At 43.2% G+C, this 15,699-nt stretch overlaps 1 long non-coding RNA gene across 1 annotated transcript; it reads right to left on the bottom strand.

The window, feature by feature from the left end:
* Positions 1-11,316: 11,316 nt before the first annotated feature.
* LOC119318683 lies at positions 11,317-12,132 on the bottom strand. The gene is made up of 2 exons (XR_005154204.1): positions 11,975-12,132; positions 11,317-11,877 (listed from the first exon to the last, which is right to left on the bottom strand). It is a non-coding gene; the product is annotated as an uncharacterized LOC119318683 (long non-coding RNA).
* Positions 12,133-15,699: the final 3,567 nt, after the last annotated feature.

The following is a 15,699-nucleotide window of genomic DNA, read 5'->3' as shown; positions in this document are numbered from 1 at the left end:
ATTTGAAAGTATTATTAAGCATTTTGATCTATCCTTATAGATCTTGATGCTCAATGTTCAAGTAGCTTAATCCAGGCTTTCCATTGAAAAACACTTTCAAAATAACCCTATATGCTTTCCAGAAATTCTACGTCATTTCTGATCAACAATATGTCAACAACATATACTCATCAGAAATTCTATAGTGCTCCCACTCACTTCTTTGGAAATACAAGTTTCTCATAAACTTTGTACAAACCCAAAATCTTTGATCATCATCAAAGCATACATTCCAACTCCGAGATGCTCACTCCAGTCCTTAGAAGGATTGCTGGAGCTTTGCATACTTATTAGCATCTTTCGGGATTGACAAAACTTTCCGGTTGTATCACATACAACCTTTCCTCATTAAAATCGTCGAGGAAACAATGTTTTGACATCCTATCTGCAAGATTTCATAAATAATGCAGTAATCGCTAATATAATTCCAACAGACTCTTAGCATCGCTACGAGTGAGAAAATCTCATCGTAGTCAACTCCTTGAACTTGTCGGAAAACATCTTAACGACAAGTCGAGCTTTCTTAATGGTGACATTTACCATCATTGTCCGTCTTCCTTTTGAAATCCATCTGTACTCATTAGCCTTACGACCATCGAGCCGTTCTGCCAAAGTCTACACTTTGTTTTCATACATGGATCCTCTCTCGGATTTTATGGCCTCAAGCCATTTATCGGAATCCGGGCCCACCATCGCTTCTCCATAGCTCGTAGGTTCATTGTTGTCTAGCAACATGACCTTCAAGACAGGATTACGTACCACTCTGAAGTAGTACGCATCCTTGTCATCCTACGAGGTTTGGGAGTGACTTGATCCGAAGTTTCATGATCAATATCATAAGCTTCCACTTCAATTGGTGTAGGTGCCACAGGAACAACTCCCTGTGCCCTGTCACACACTAGTTGAAGAGACGGTTCAATAACCTCATCAAGTCTCCACCATCCTCCCACTCAATTCTTTCGAGAGAAACTTTTCCTCGAGAAAGGACTAGAAACAATCCATATTGCTTTCGGATCTGAATTAGGAGGTATACCCAACTGTTTTGGGTTTCCTATGAAGATGCATTTTATCCGCTTTGGGTTCGAGCTTATCAACCTGAAACTTTTTCATATAAGCGTCGCAGCCCCAAACTTTTAAGAAACGACAACTTAGGTTTCTCTAAACCATAATTCATACGGTGTCATCTCATCGGAATTACGTGGTGCCCTATTTAAAGTGAATGTGGTTGTCTCTAATGCCTAACCCATGAACGATAGTGGTAATTCGATAAGAGACATCATGGTACGCACCATATCCAATAGGGTGCAACTATGATGTTCGGACACACCATCACATTATGGTGTTCCAGGCGGTATTAATTGCGAAACAATTTCCACAATGTCTTAATTGTGTGCCAAAACTCGTAACTCAGATATTCATCTCTATGATCATATCATAGACATTTTATCCTCTTGTCACAATGATCTGCTACTTCACTCTGAAATTACTTGAACCATTCAATAATTCAGACTTGTGTTTCATCAAGTAAATATACTCAACATTTACTCGAATCATCTGTGAAGTAAGAACATAATGATATTCACTGCATGCCTCAGCACTCATTCGACTGCACACATAAAAATGTGTTACTTTCAACAAGTTGCTATCTTGTTCCATCTTACTGAAAATGAGGCTTTTCAGTCATCTTGCCCATGTGGTATGATTTGCATATCTCAAGTGATTCAAAATCAAGTGAGTCCGAACGATCCATTTGCATGGAGTTTCTTCATGCATATACACCAATAGACATGGTTCGCATGTCTCAAACTTTTCAAAAACGAGTGAGTCCAAAGATCCATCAACATGGAGCTTCTTCATGCGTTTTATACCATTATGACTTACATGACAGTGCCACAAGTAAGTGGTACTATCATTACTATCTTATATCTTTTGGCATGAAAATGTGTGTCACTACGACCGAGATTCAATAAACCATTCCTTTAGGTGCAAGACCATTGAAGGTATTATTCAAAAATAGAGTAACCATTATTCTCCTTAAATGAATAACCGTATTGCGATAGACATAATCCAATCATGTCTATGCTCAACGCAAACACCAATCTCGGTGGTAGAGGGAGCGTGCGATGCTTGATCATATCAACCTTGGAAACACTTCCAACATATATCGTCAGCTCACCTTTAGCTAGTCTCCGTTTATTCCGTAGCTCTTTATTTCGACTTACTAACACTTAGCAACCGAACCGGTATCTTATACCCTGGTGCTACTAGGAGTACTAGTAAAGTACACATTAACATAATGTATATCCAATATACTTCTATCGACCTTGCCAGCCTTCTTATCTACCAAGTATCTAGGGTAATTCTGCTCTAGCGGCTATTCCCCTTATCACAGAAGCACTTAGTCTCGGGTTTGGGTTCAACCTCGGGTTTCTTCACTGGTGCAGCAGCTGATTTGCCGTTTCATGAAGTATTCCTTCTTGCCCTTGCCCTTCTTGAAACTAGTGGTTTCACCAACCATCAACAATTGATGCTCCTTCTTGATTTCTACTTTCGCGGTGTCAAACATCGTGAATACCTCAAGGATCATCATGTCTATCCCTGATATGTTATAGTTCATCACGAAGCTCTAGCAGCTTGGTGGCAATGACTTTGGAGAAACATCACCATCTTATCTGGAAGATCAACTCCCACTCGATTCAAGTGATTGTTGCACTCAGAGAATCTGAGCACAAGCTCAATGATTGAGCTTTTCTCCCTTAGTTTGCAGGCTAAGAAAATCGTCGGAGGTCTCATACCTCTTGACGTGGGCACGAGCCTGAAATCCCAATTTCAGCCCTCGAAACATCTCATATGTTCCGCGACGTTTCGAAAAACGTCTTTGGTGCCTCAACTCTAAACCGTTTAACTGAACTATCACGTAGTTATCAAAACGTGTATGTCCGATGTACGCAACATCCACAAACGACGTTTGGGGTTCAGCACACTGAGCGGTGCATTAAGGACATAAGCTTTCTACTGTCCGCATAATTGCTACTGTCAACTTTCAACTATATTTTCTCTAGGAACATAACTAAAACAGTAGAACTATAGCGTGAACTACGACATAATTTGCAAAAGGTCTTTTGACTATGTTCAGGATAATTAAGTTCATCTTATGAACTCCCACTCAGATAGACATCCCTCTGGTCATCTAAGTGATCACATGATCCGAGTCAACTAGCCCGTGTCCGATCATCACGTGAGACGGACTAGTTAAAGTCGGTGAACATCTTCATGTTGATCGTATCTACTATACGACTCATGCTCGACCTTTCGGTCTCCGTGTTCCGAGGCCATGTCTGCACATGCTAGGCTCGTCAAGTTAACCCTAAGTGTTTTTGCTGTGTAAAACTGTCTTACACCCGTTGTATGTGAACGTAAGAATCCATCACACCCGATCATCACGTGGTGCTTAGAAGCGACGAACTGTAGCAACGGTGCACAGTTAGGGGAGAACACTTCTTGAAATTTTGTAAGGGATCATCTTATTTACTACCGTCGTCCTAAGTAAACAAGATGCATAAACATGATAAACATCACATGCAATCAAATAGTGTAGTGACATGATATGGCCAATATCATACAGCTCCTTTGATCTTCATCTTCGGGGCTCCATGATCATCTTGTCACCGGCATGACACCATGATCTCCATCATCATGATCTCCATCATCGTGTCTTCATGAAGTTGTCACGCCAACGACTACTTCTACTTCTATGACTAACGCGTTTAGCAATAAAGTAAAGTAGTTTACATGGCGTTCTTCAATGACACGCAGGTCATACAATAAATAAAGACAACTCCTATGGCTCCTGCCGGTTGTCATAGTCATCGACATGCAAGTCGTGAATCCTATTACAAGAACATGATCAATCTCATACATCACATATTATTCACCACATTCTTGTTGGCCATATCACATCACAAAGCATACCCTACAAAAACAAGTTAGACGTCCTCTAATTGTTGTTGCATGTTTTACGTGGCTGCTATGGGTTTCTAGTAAGAACGTTTCTTACCTACGCAAGACCACAACGTGATATGCCAATTGCTATTTACCCTTCATAAGGACCCTTTTCATCGAATCCGTTCCGACTAAAGTGGGAGAGACTGGCACCCGCTAGCCACCTTATGCACCAAGTGCATGTCAATCGATGGAACCTGTCTCACGTAAGAGTACGTGTAAGGTCGGTCCGGGCCGCTTCATCTATACTACTATTAAACAATCAAACAAGAACTTCTTTAAGCACACCCCACAAAGCGTACATAGATCCAATACCACCGCATGATTAGGCCCACTAAAATCAATCTAACGGTTAGCCTTAACCTAAACCATTTTTTGTGTGCACTTAGCAATTTACATTGACTGACCGTACTCCACCGTGGAGGAAAATATGAAACTCCATGCCTGGACAATTAGGAAACTAATAATCACGGGTGCATTCTATTCTAGGAAACTAAATCAGAGTGCATCCATCCTATTAGGAAACTAATCTCAGACAAATCCATCCTATTAAAAAACTTATCTCTGACGCATCCATCCTATTAGGAAGCTAATCGCGAGTCGCCTGCCGCCATCATGCATGCTAGCCACGATAGGGGAAGCGCGAGGAGCTTCGTCTTCCTCTGGGAACACACGTGCTGTCGCCGTCATCGTCTTCTGCCTGGAGGCCAGGCGCTCTTCTGCCGCTACTTCGACGACTCCATCCACGTCCAGGGCATGCTCTCCGGCAACCATCGGCATCCGCGTCGATTTCAGCTCCGTTCGCAAACACCCATGCCTACAACAATGCACCACTGACGTCCTCCAAGTCCAAGCCGCCAACTGCCGTCGTCCCTAGGGCAGCACCGGTCTTGGTCGTGGCGCAGGAGGTGTCGTCATTGCCGTTCCTGCTGTAGTCCTACTGGGCCATCGAGGACCTCCTGCAGTTCTTCCTACGTGCACAGTCGAGGGCACCGAAGGTCTATCAAAAATCAATCAGGTGAACCTTTAATTCGATTTGGGGGTATTCTGCAATTTGCACGACTAATACTGCACTTTTGGCACTTGGAGGTGGGTCAGAAATTTTTGATCTGCAATTTCATCTATCAACCAATCTTCCTCTGATGCATTCTAGAAATAAAAAATTGGGACATTAAGAAATTGCTATTCCAGAGTTTAATTAATCATTTGATAATTCCTTTGGGAAATACATGTGATCTAGAGCATGAAAATCATTCTCATATATACTCCCTCAGTTCCAAAATATAAGTCTTTTTAGAGATTTCAATGCGGACTACATACGGAGTAAAATGAGTGAATCTACATTTTAAAATATGTCTATATACATTCATATATAGTCCGTATTGGAATCTCTAAAATGACTTATATTTTGGAACTAAGGGAGTAGATATAGGAAGAATGGGACTGATTGTAAGAGTGTGTTTGTTTAGACCTGTATACTTACAATGCGATTCCTATTTAGACCAAGATTAGAATTTGACTACATGCATAAGATTGGCTGGTTGAGAAATTTGAATTCACTAACTCTCATAAAGTGTCTGTTCAGTGGATATTTGACTACAGCAATCGGCAACCTAACATAATCCCAAATCTATAATTCTAGATTGCTTGAAGCCCCATGATTCTTATTTAATATGTAACGCCCGTGTAGTCAAATACTCTGGAATATTGTTCCTTCCATCTTTATTTTTCTTCATAACTCATTTCAGTTTCTGTACGTACAGAGGGTGTTACAGCATTGTAAGTTAGTATGGTTGCCAACGCAAAAACACATACAAAACTGGATAAATACTTTCTATCTTGATAATTATTGGATTTCTTTTAGCCCTTTTACATTTCAATTAGTTCTTGTAAATCATCTTTATTTTATATAGAAGTCGTTGTAGTCACATATCATCTTCCATTTCCTATTATCCATAGTAGGTAGCCATATAATTTTGGCAATCCAGAAAACCAAAAAATATATATAATTTGATCCAAATTAGTACAAGTATATATTTTGCTATGCAGATTAGTAGAATAAAATAAAATTCGAGAATTAAGCATCTTGAACAATATAATTGCACCGTAAGGCAGTTTAGACTTCTTTTTCCTGGCTACACTCAAAGAGAAGACTACACTAGAAGCCTATATTACTGCATTAATAAATAATTGCTGATTTTATTTAAATGAGAATATTTTCCTGCGATTACTCTATGCAGCAACATAACCACGATTGTGTCTCACTTTTGAAAATACAATTTGAGTGACATCAAACATTGTGTATCCATTTGATTTACATTTTTAAAAACATTTATTTTTTTTATATTATGTGAATCTCACCTGGTTTAGGTTTGAGACGTGCGTTGCACGTGCATGCTTACTAGTCCCACAATACCGTCGAAACAAGATTGGACTAGTAACGGTAAGCATATTGAACAACATCAACGCCCACAACTACTTTGTGTTCTACTCGTGCAAAGAATCTACGCAATAGACCTAGCTCATGATGCCACTATTGGGGAACGTAGCAGAAATTCAAAAATTTCCTACGTGTCACCAAGATCTATCTATGGAGAGACCAGCAACGAGTAGAAAGAGAGTGCATCTACATACCCTTGTAGATCGCTAAGCGGAAGCGTTCAAGTGAACGGGGTTGATGGAGTCGTACTCGTCGTGATTCAAATCACCGATGATCCTAGTGCCGAACGGACGGCACCTCCGCGTTCAACACACGTACAGCCCGGTGACGTCTCCCACGCCTTGATCCAGCAAGGAGAGAGGGAGAGGTTGAGGAAGACTCCATCCAACAGCAGCACAACGGCGTGGTGGCGGTGGTGGAGGAGCGTGGCAATCCAACAGGGCTTCGCCAAGCACCATGGGAGAGGAGGAGTAGGAAGAGAGGTAGGGTTGTGCCAGAACTTCGTGTGTAGCTCCCATGCGCCTCCCCACTATATATAGGGGTGGAGGGGTGGTTTCTTGCCCTCCAAGTCCATTGGGGCGTTGGCCAAGGTGGGAGGAAAGAAATCTCATTATTTCCTTCCCCACCGATTGTTATCCCCCCTTTTTAGGGATCTTGATCTTATCCCTTCGGGATATGATCTTATTCCTTCTAAGGGGGGATCTTGGTGCGTCTTGACCAGGGGTGTGGGGCCTTGCCCCCACTACCCACGTCCATGTGAGTCCCCCCATGCAGGTGGGCCCCACTCCGGAACCTTCTAGAACCTTCCCGGTACAATACCGAAAAATCCCGAACATTTTCCGGTGGCCAAAATAGGACTTCCCATATATAAATCTTTACCTCCGGACCATTCAGGAACTCCTCGTGACGTCCGGGATCTCATCCGGGACTCCGAACAACATTCGGTAACCACATACAAACTTCCTTTATAACCCTAGCGTCATCGAACCTTAAGTGTGTAGACCCTACGGGTTCGGGAGACATGTAGACATGACCGAGACGTTCTCCGGTCAATAACCAACAGCGGGATCTGGATACCCATGATGGCTCCCACATGTTCCATGATGATCTCATCGGATGAACCATGATGTCAAGGACTTAATCAATCCCGTATTCAATTCCCTTTGTCTATCGGTATGTTACTTGCCCGAGATTCGATCGTCGGTATCCAATACCTTGTTCAATCTCGTTACCGGCAAGTCACTTTACGTTCCGTAACACATCATCCCGTGATCAACTCCTTGGTCACATTGCACATATGATGATGTCCTGCCGAGTGGGCCCAGAGATACCTCTCCGTTTACACGGAGTGACAAATCCCAGTCTCGATCCGCATAAAATAATAGATACTTTCGGAGATACCTGTAGTGCACCTTTATAGTCACCCAGTTACGTTGTGACGTTTGATACACCCAAAGCACTCCTACGGTATCCAGGAGTTACACGCTCTCATGGTCAAAGGAAGAGATACTTGACATTGGCAAAGCTCTAGCAAACGAACTACACGATCTTTGTGCTAGGCTTAGGATTGGGTCTTGTCCATCACATCATTCTCCTAATGATGTGATCCCGTTATCAACGACATCCAATTTCCATAGCCAGGAAACCATGACTATCTGTTGATCACAACGAGCTAGTCAACTAGAGGCTCACTAGGGACATATTATGGTCTATGTATTCACACGTGTATTATCATTTCTGGATAATACAGTTATAGCATGAATAAAAGACAATTATCATGAACAAGGAAATATAATAATAACACTTTTATTATTGCCTCTAGGGCATATTTCCAACAGTGCCCCCCTGCCTCGTGGGCCCCTTGGCGCTCCACCGACCTTAACTCCAACTCCATAGATTCGTGTTCGGGGAGAAAAAAATTAGAGAGAAGGATTCATCGCGTATTACGATACGGAGCCGCCACCAAGCCCTAAAACCTCTCGGGAGGGCTGATCTGGAGTCTGTTCAGGGCTCCGGAGAGGGGCATTCGTCGCCATTGTCATCATCAACCATCCTCCATCACCAATTTCATGATGCTCACCGCCGTGCGTGAGTAATTTCATCGTAGGCTTGCTGGACGGTGATGGGTTGGATGAGATTTATCATGTAATCGAGTTAGTTTTGTTAGAGTTTGATCCCTAGTATCCACTATGTTCTGAGATTGATGTTGCTATGACTTTGCTATGCTTAATGCTTGTCACTAGGGCCCGAGTACCATGATTTCAGATCTGAACCTATTGTGTTTTCATGAATATATGTGAGTTCTTGATCCTATCTTGCAAGTCTATAATCACCTACTATGTGTTATGATCCGGCAACCCCGAAGTGACAATAATCGGGACCACTCCCGGTGATGACCGTAGTTTAAGGAGTTCATGTATTCACTATGTGTTAATGCTTTGTTCCGGTACTCTATTAAAAGGAGGCCTTAATATCCCTTAGTTTCTGTTAGGACCTCGCTGCCATGGGAGGGTAGGACAAAAGATGTCATGCAAGTTCTTTTTCATAAGCATGTATGACTATATTCGGAATACATGCCTATATTACATTGATGAATTGGAGCTAGTTCTGTGTCACCCTATGTTATGATTGTTACATGATGAACCGCATCCGGCATAATACTCCATCACCGATCCAATGCCTACGAGATTTTCACATATTGTTCTTCGCTTATTTACTTTTTCGTTGCTACTATTACAATTACTACAAAACCCAAAAATATTACTTTTGCTACCGTTACCGTTACTTCCATATTACTTTGCTAGTAAATACTTTGCTGCAGATATTAAGTTATCCAGGTGTGGTTGAATTGACAACTCAACTGTGAATACTTGAGAATATTCTTTGGCTCCCCTTGTGTCGAATCAATAAATTTGGGTTGAATACTCTATCCTCGAAAACTATTGCGATCCCCTATACTTGTTGGTTATCAAGACTATTTTCTGGCGCCGTTGCCGGGGAGCATAGCTCTATTATTTGAGTCACTTGGGATTTATATCTGCTGGTCACTGTGAAGAACTTGAAAGATGCTAAGACAAAAATTTATCCCTTAACTACGAGGGGAGGTAAGGAACTGTCATCTAGCTCTGCACTTGATTCACCTTCTGTTTTGAGTAAGCTTGCGACACCTAAACCTGCTTCTGCTATTCGTTCTGATATGTCGCGTGTAATTGATGATGCCACCTCTGCTATGCATGATACTTATGATGAAACTACTTCTATGCTTGATACTACTGTGCCACTTGGTGAATTTCTTGATGAACAATTTGCTAGGGTTAGAGAGAATGAAATTATTGAAACTGATAATATTGATGAAAGTGATGATGAAGACTCTCCCCCTAATAAATATGAATTGCCTGTTGTTCCTTAGGGTTATGTTTTGGAAAAAGAAGCTGCTATAGCTATTTTAGCTTGCAAAGATAGATACGAGATCAAGAGGTTATTAGCTAAATGGAAGCAGCAATCTCTTAATGCTAGAATGAAACCTGACCCTGCTTTTGCTACTTCACCTATCTATGTTACTGATAAGGATTATGAATTCTCTGTTGATCCTGATGTAATTACTTTGGTTGAATCTGATCCTTTTCATGGCTATGAATCTGAAACTGTTGTGGCACATCTTACTAAATTAAATGATATAGCCACCCTGTTCACTAATGATGAGAAATCTCGCTACCTATATATCCTTAAAATATTTCCGTTCTCATTAAAGGGTGATGCTAAGATATGGTTTAATTCTCTTGATCCTGATTGTGTGCGTAGTCCCCAGGATATGATTTACTACTTTGAGGGATATATATAATTTTGTGCAAATTGAAGAAGAGAGTCTCCCACAAGCTTGGGGGAGGCTTCTCCAATTACTTAATGCTTTGCCTGATCATCCTCTAGAGAAAAATGAAATACTTGATATCTTTTACAATGGACTAACCGATGCTTCCAGAGATTACCTGGATAGTTGTGCTGGTTCTGTTTTCAGGGAAAGAACACCGGATGAAGCTGAAATTCTATTGAATAATATGTTGACCAATGAAAACAAATGGACACTTCCTGAGCCAGCTCCTAAGCCAATCCCTGAGCCTATTCCTAAACCAACTCCGAAGAAGAGAGGTGTTCTATTTCTCAGTCCTGAAGATATGCAAGATGCAAACTAAATCAAAATAATTGCAAACAAACTCCCCCGGGGCTGTTGCTAGTTGGAGGCACTCGTTATTTCGAGCAAGCCATGGATTGATGCTTGTTGGTGGAGGGGGAGTATAAGCTTTACCATTTTGTTTGGGAAGCGCCTGTAATGTGTCACTACAGGAAACAGGTAATTTGCCGTCTGTGGATCACAGACGGCAAAGACCGAAATCCAGACGGCAAAGATTTTGCCGTCAGGAAGCAGACGGCAAACTCAAACGGCAAAGATAAGCCGGCAAAGAATACTTTGCCGTCAGCTTTTTATCGGGAAGACGGCAAGGATTTGCCGTCAGTCAAATCTACTTCGCCGTCAGCCTTATAAATAACAGACGGCAAAGAATGCGGTCTTTGCCATTAGTCAAAACATTTTCTTTGCCGTCATCCAGACTAAACTAAAGACGGCAAAGATTATTTTAAAGTTTATTTATTTATTTATTTATTTGAAAATAATGTCATTCTAAGCTTTCGGAGGGCGGCCACTGCTGCTTCGGTGAGCTTCGGAAGAAGGGAAGCAGAGAGGAGGGCAGCTATTGCTTCAGTGGTCGCATCGGCGTCGTGTGTACAGCGTGGTTAGAGCAAACGAGGACAATGGCGTCACTACAGAGATTTGCAGTACAAATCCAATAAAATGAATGTATATTTCTTTAACAAAAAGAAAACAGATGTACAAGCTAGCCATTCTTCACGTGTACACATACGAGCAAGAATATCCTACGAGTAGCAACTTCTAAGTGTTCTGCACATTAGATTTACACACGGACAAGTGCCAGGATACATCAAATTAAGATCCACTTAAAACCTATCAAGAAAGCAACACACACGTTGCTAGCCTGGGCAGCCTAGATCCACCGGGAAGTAGCAGCACTGCAACCGAACCAAATATGTACAGGGCTCTGGTCGCAGCCAGCAAGCATACTGGAGGACAGCACCAGTGCGACGAGGACGGGCATGGCAGGTCACCGGTGGAGGGGTCAGAAAGCGGAGGCCGGCTTGGGCAGGAGCAATGAAACGACAGGGCCGAGAGTCATTGCCAAACCTGTTGCTGCGGTGGCACAAACTGGCGGATGGATCTAGCGCACGTGCGGCTCAACGCGGCCACGCGCACGGATCCCTTGGGGCGGCGATGCGGTTGACGTCGGGTGGCACGAAGCTCCGCAGCCGTCCATGGCGTCGGCTGCCTGAGAGGGAGAGGTCAAGGGGTGAGGTATGGGGGAGAGATAGAGAATGAGGAAGACAGGCAGGAGGAAGGAGGAGGTAGGGGCGGCGGAGCTTGACCTGGTGCTCGTCAGCGGCTTGGGGAACGGCGGTAGGTGGAGGTGGATCTTGACTGGGAACAATGAGAGGCGTGGGGGACGGGAGAGAGAGAAGAGGATAAGGGAGAGAGAGAGAGAAGAGGCTGGGAACAAGGAGAGGCATGGGGGACGGGAGAGAGAGAAGAGGATAAGGGAGAGAGAGAGAAAAGGATAAGAGGTGGAGGTGGAGTTGGATCGTGCACAGGAGCAGCACGTGGTGGTGGATTGCTGCCACGTCATCGATCCGCATGATGGATCCGCGTGATGTGTTTTCTCTTTGCCGTTTGTGGTTTTCTCTACAGACGGCAAAGAGCTCACTTTGCCGTCAGTAACAAAATACACAGACGGGTGAGCTCTTTGCCATCTGTAAAAAAATTGCAGACGGAAAAGACTCTTTGCCGTCTGTGGTTTTTGTTGCAGACGGCAAAGTATGGATTTGCCTTCATCTGTTCTTTGCCGTCTGCTGATGACGGCAAACCATTTCTTTGTCGTATGCCCGACAAAATGCTGACGGCAAATCTCCTGTTTCCCGTAGTGTGTGTAGCATGGAAGATATCGCCATCTCTTGGTTGTTATGTTGACAATGAAAGTATGCCGCTCAAAATATTATTTATCTCTATTTCAAAACCGAGCTCTGGCACCTCTACAAATCCCTGCTTCCCTCTGCGAAGGGCCTATCTATTTACTTTTATGTTGAGTCATCACCCTCTTATTAAAAAGCACTAGCTGGAGAGCGCAGCTGTCATTTGCATCCATTACTATTAATTTATATTGGGTATGACTGGATCTCTTTTACCATGAATTACAATGTCTAGTTAGTCCTTGATCTTTAAACGTGCTCTCATTTATGTTTTACGGTCTCAGAAAGGGCTAGCGAGATACCATCTTATTATATCGTATCATGCTTGTTTTGAGAAAGTGTTGTCATCCGAGATTTATTATTATGGCTTGCTAGTTGATTATGCCATTGATATGAGTAAACATGAGACCTAAGAGTCATTGTGAATGTGGTTAGTCATAATCTTTGCTGAAAACTTGAATGCTGGCTTTACATATTTACAACAACAAGAGCAAACAGAGTTTGTGAAAGTTTTTCTTTATCACTTTCAGTTTATCAACTGAATTGCTTGAGGACAAACAAAGGTTTAAGCTTGGGGGAGTTGATATGTCTCCGTCGTATCTACTTTTCCAAACACTTTTGCCCTTGTTTTGGACTCTAACTTGCATGATTTGAATGGACCTAACCCGGACTGACGCTATTTTCAGCAGACTTTGCATGGTGTTATTTATGTGCAAAAACAAAAGTTCTCGGAATGACCTGAAACTCCACAGAACATATTTTTGGAAAATATTAAAAATACTGGAAGAAAAATCCACGTGAGGGAGCCCACACCCTGTCCACGAGGGTGGGGGGCGCGCCCACGTGGGCCCCTGACGCTTCACCGACGTCAACTCCAACTCCATATATTCGTGTTCGGGGAGAAAAAAATCAAGGAGAAGGATTCATCGCGTTTTACGATACGGAGCCGCCGCCAAGCCCTAAAACCTCTTGGGAGGGCTGATCTGGAGTCCGTTCGGGGCTCCGAAGAGGGGGATTCGTCGCCATCGTCATCATCAACCATCCTTCATCACCAATTTCATGATGCTCACCGCCGTGCGTGAGTAATTCCATCGTAGGCTTGCTGGACGGTGATGGGTTGGATGAGATTTATCATGTAATCGAGTTAGTTTTGTTAGGGTTTGATCCCTAGTATCCACTATGTTCTGAGATTGATGTTGCTATGACTTTGCTATGCTTAATGCTTGTCACTAGGGCCCGAGTGCCATGATTTCAGATATGAACCTATTATGTTTTCATGAATATATGTGAGTTCTTGATCCTATCTTGCAAGTCTATAGTCACCTACTATGTGTTATGATCCGGCAACCCCGAAGTGACAATAATCGGGACCACTCCCGGTGATGACCGTAGTTTGAGGACTTCATGTATTCACTATGTGTTAATGCTTTGTTCCGGTACTCTATTAAAAGGAGGCCTTAATATCCCTTAGTTTCCGTTAGGACCCCGCTGCCACGGGAGGGTAGGACAAAAGATGTCATGCAAGTTCTTTTCCATAAGCACGTATGACTATATTCGGAAAACATGCCTACATTACATTGATGAATTGGAGCTAGTTCTGTGTCACCCTATGTTATGGTTGTTACATGATGAACCGCATCCGGCATAATTCTCGATCACCGATCCAATGCCTACGAGATTTTCACAAATTTTTCTTTGCTTATTTACTTTTCCGTTGCTACTGTTACAATTACTACAAAACCCAAAAATATTACTTTTTCTACCGTTACCGTTACTTCCATATTACTTTGCTACTAAATACTTTGCTGCAGATATTAAGTTATCCAGGTGTGGTTGAATTGACAACTCAACTGCGAATACTTGAGAATATTCTTTGGCTCCCCTTGTGTCGAATCAATAAATTTGGGTTGAATACTCTACCCTCGAAACCTGTTGCGATCCCCTATACTTGTGGGTTATCAGCGACCTGCTGTCACTCGAGTTCAGGCCTCGACCGGCGACGCGGTCACTACTGACGTTGGCGACCCTTCCTCCTGCTCGCCCATCCGCACGAGAGGCCTCTCCAGAGTCCAAATACGTGAGCCGATGAACGTTCCTACCGCCGGTGCCGCACTGTCGTCCACTTTGCGTGGGTACGAGTGCGTTGGTTTCCTCTTCGGCCAGGGCGAGGGGATCTGGATCACCGTCGTCGCTGTGGCTGCCGCGGCGCCCAAGCCGCTGCTGCTCCCTGACGACTCTCTAGTGACCTGCAGAGCACAAGCTAAATCCGGCATCAGGAAAATTCGCGGGTGATAAAACTTGTGTCATCCAGTCCTCGTCGGTGTCGACCGCTTGGAGAGCATCAGCGACGATTGCATAGGAGCCCGGCGAGCTCGGAACGGCAGAGGATGGGGTGGATAGAGGTGAGGAGGAAGGACGGGGGCAGCGGCGGTGGCTGGAGAAATGGGGAAGAGGAGAGAGTGCGGCGGCGGCAAGAGGAAAGGGGATCGTCGGGGAGGTTGATAACCAACAAGTATAGGGGATCAATTGTAGCCTCTTTCGATAAATAAGAGTGTCGAACCCAACAAGGAGCTAAAGGTAGAACAAATATTCCCTCAAGTTCTATCGACCACCGATACAACTCTACGCACGCTTAACGTTCGCTTTACCTAGAACAAGTATGACACTAGAAGTACTTTGTATGTGTTGTTGGATAGGTTTGCAAGATAATAAAGAGCACGTAAATAAAAAGTAGGGGCTGTTTAGATAAAGACACAGTAAAGTAAATATAGCGAGTGTGGAAAATGGTGGAAGGAGTTGCGAAATTTTCCCTTAGCAATTGACTACTTTACTAGACCGATAGCAAGTTTTATGTGGGAGAGACCACTGCTAGCATGTCATCCCTGACTTGGAATTCTATGCACTTATGATTGGAACTATTAGCAAGCATCCGCAACTACTAACGTTCATTAAGGTAAAATCCAACCATAGCATTAAGATATATTGGTCCCCCTTCAATCCCGTATGCATCAATTTCTATGCTAGGTTGAAGCTTCTGTCACTCTTGCCCTCCAATACATAGTCCTATCAACATACAACTAGTCCTATAGTGTGATCCACGCGCGCACTCATATGATGGGCACCAAAGG

The sequence above is a fragment of the Triticum dicoccoides genome, chromosome 6A (genome assembly GCF_002162155.2).
Source record: "Triticum dicoccoides isolate Atlit2015 ecotype Zavitan chromosome 6A, WEW_v2.0, whole genome shotgun sequence".
NCBI lineage: Eukaryota > Viridiplantae > Streptophyta > Magnoliopsida > Poales > Poaceae > Triticum > Triticum dicoccoides.
The sequence above is the reverse complement of the archived record's forward strand: the minus strand, read 5'-3'. Positions and strand labels throughout refer to the sequence as shown.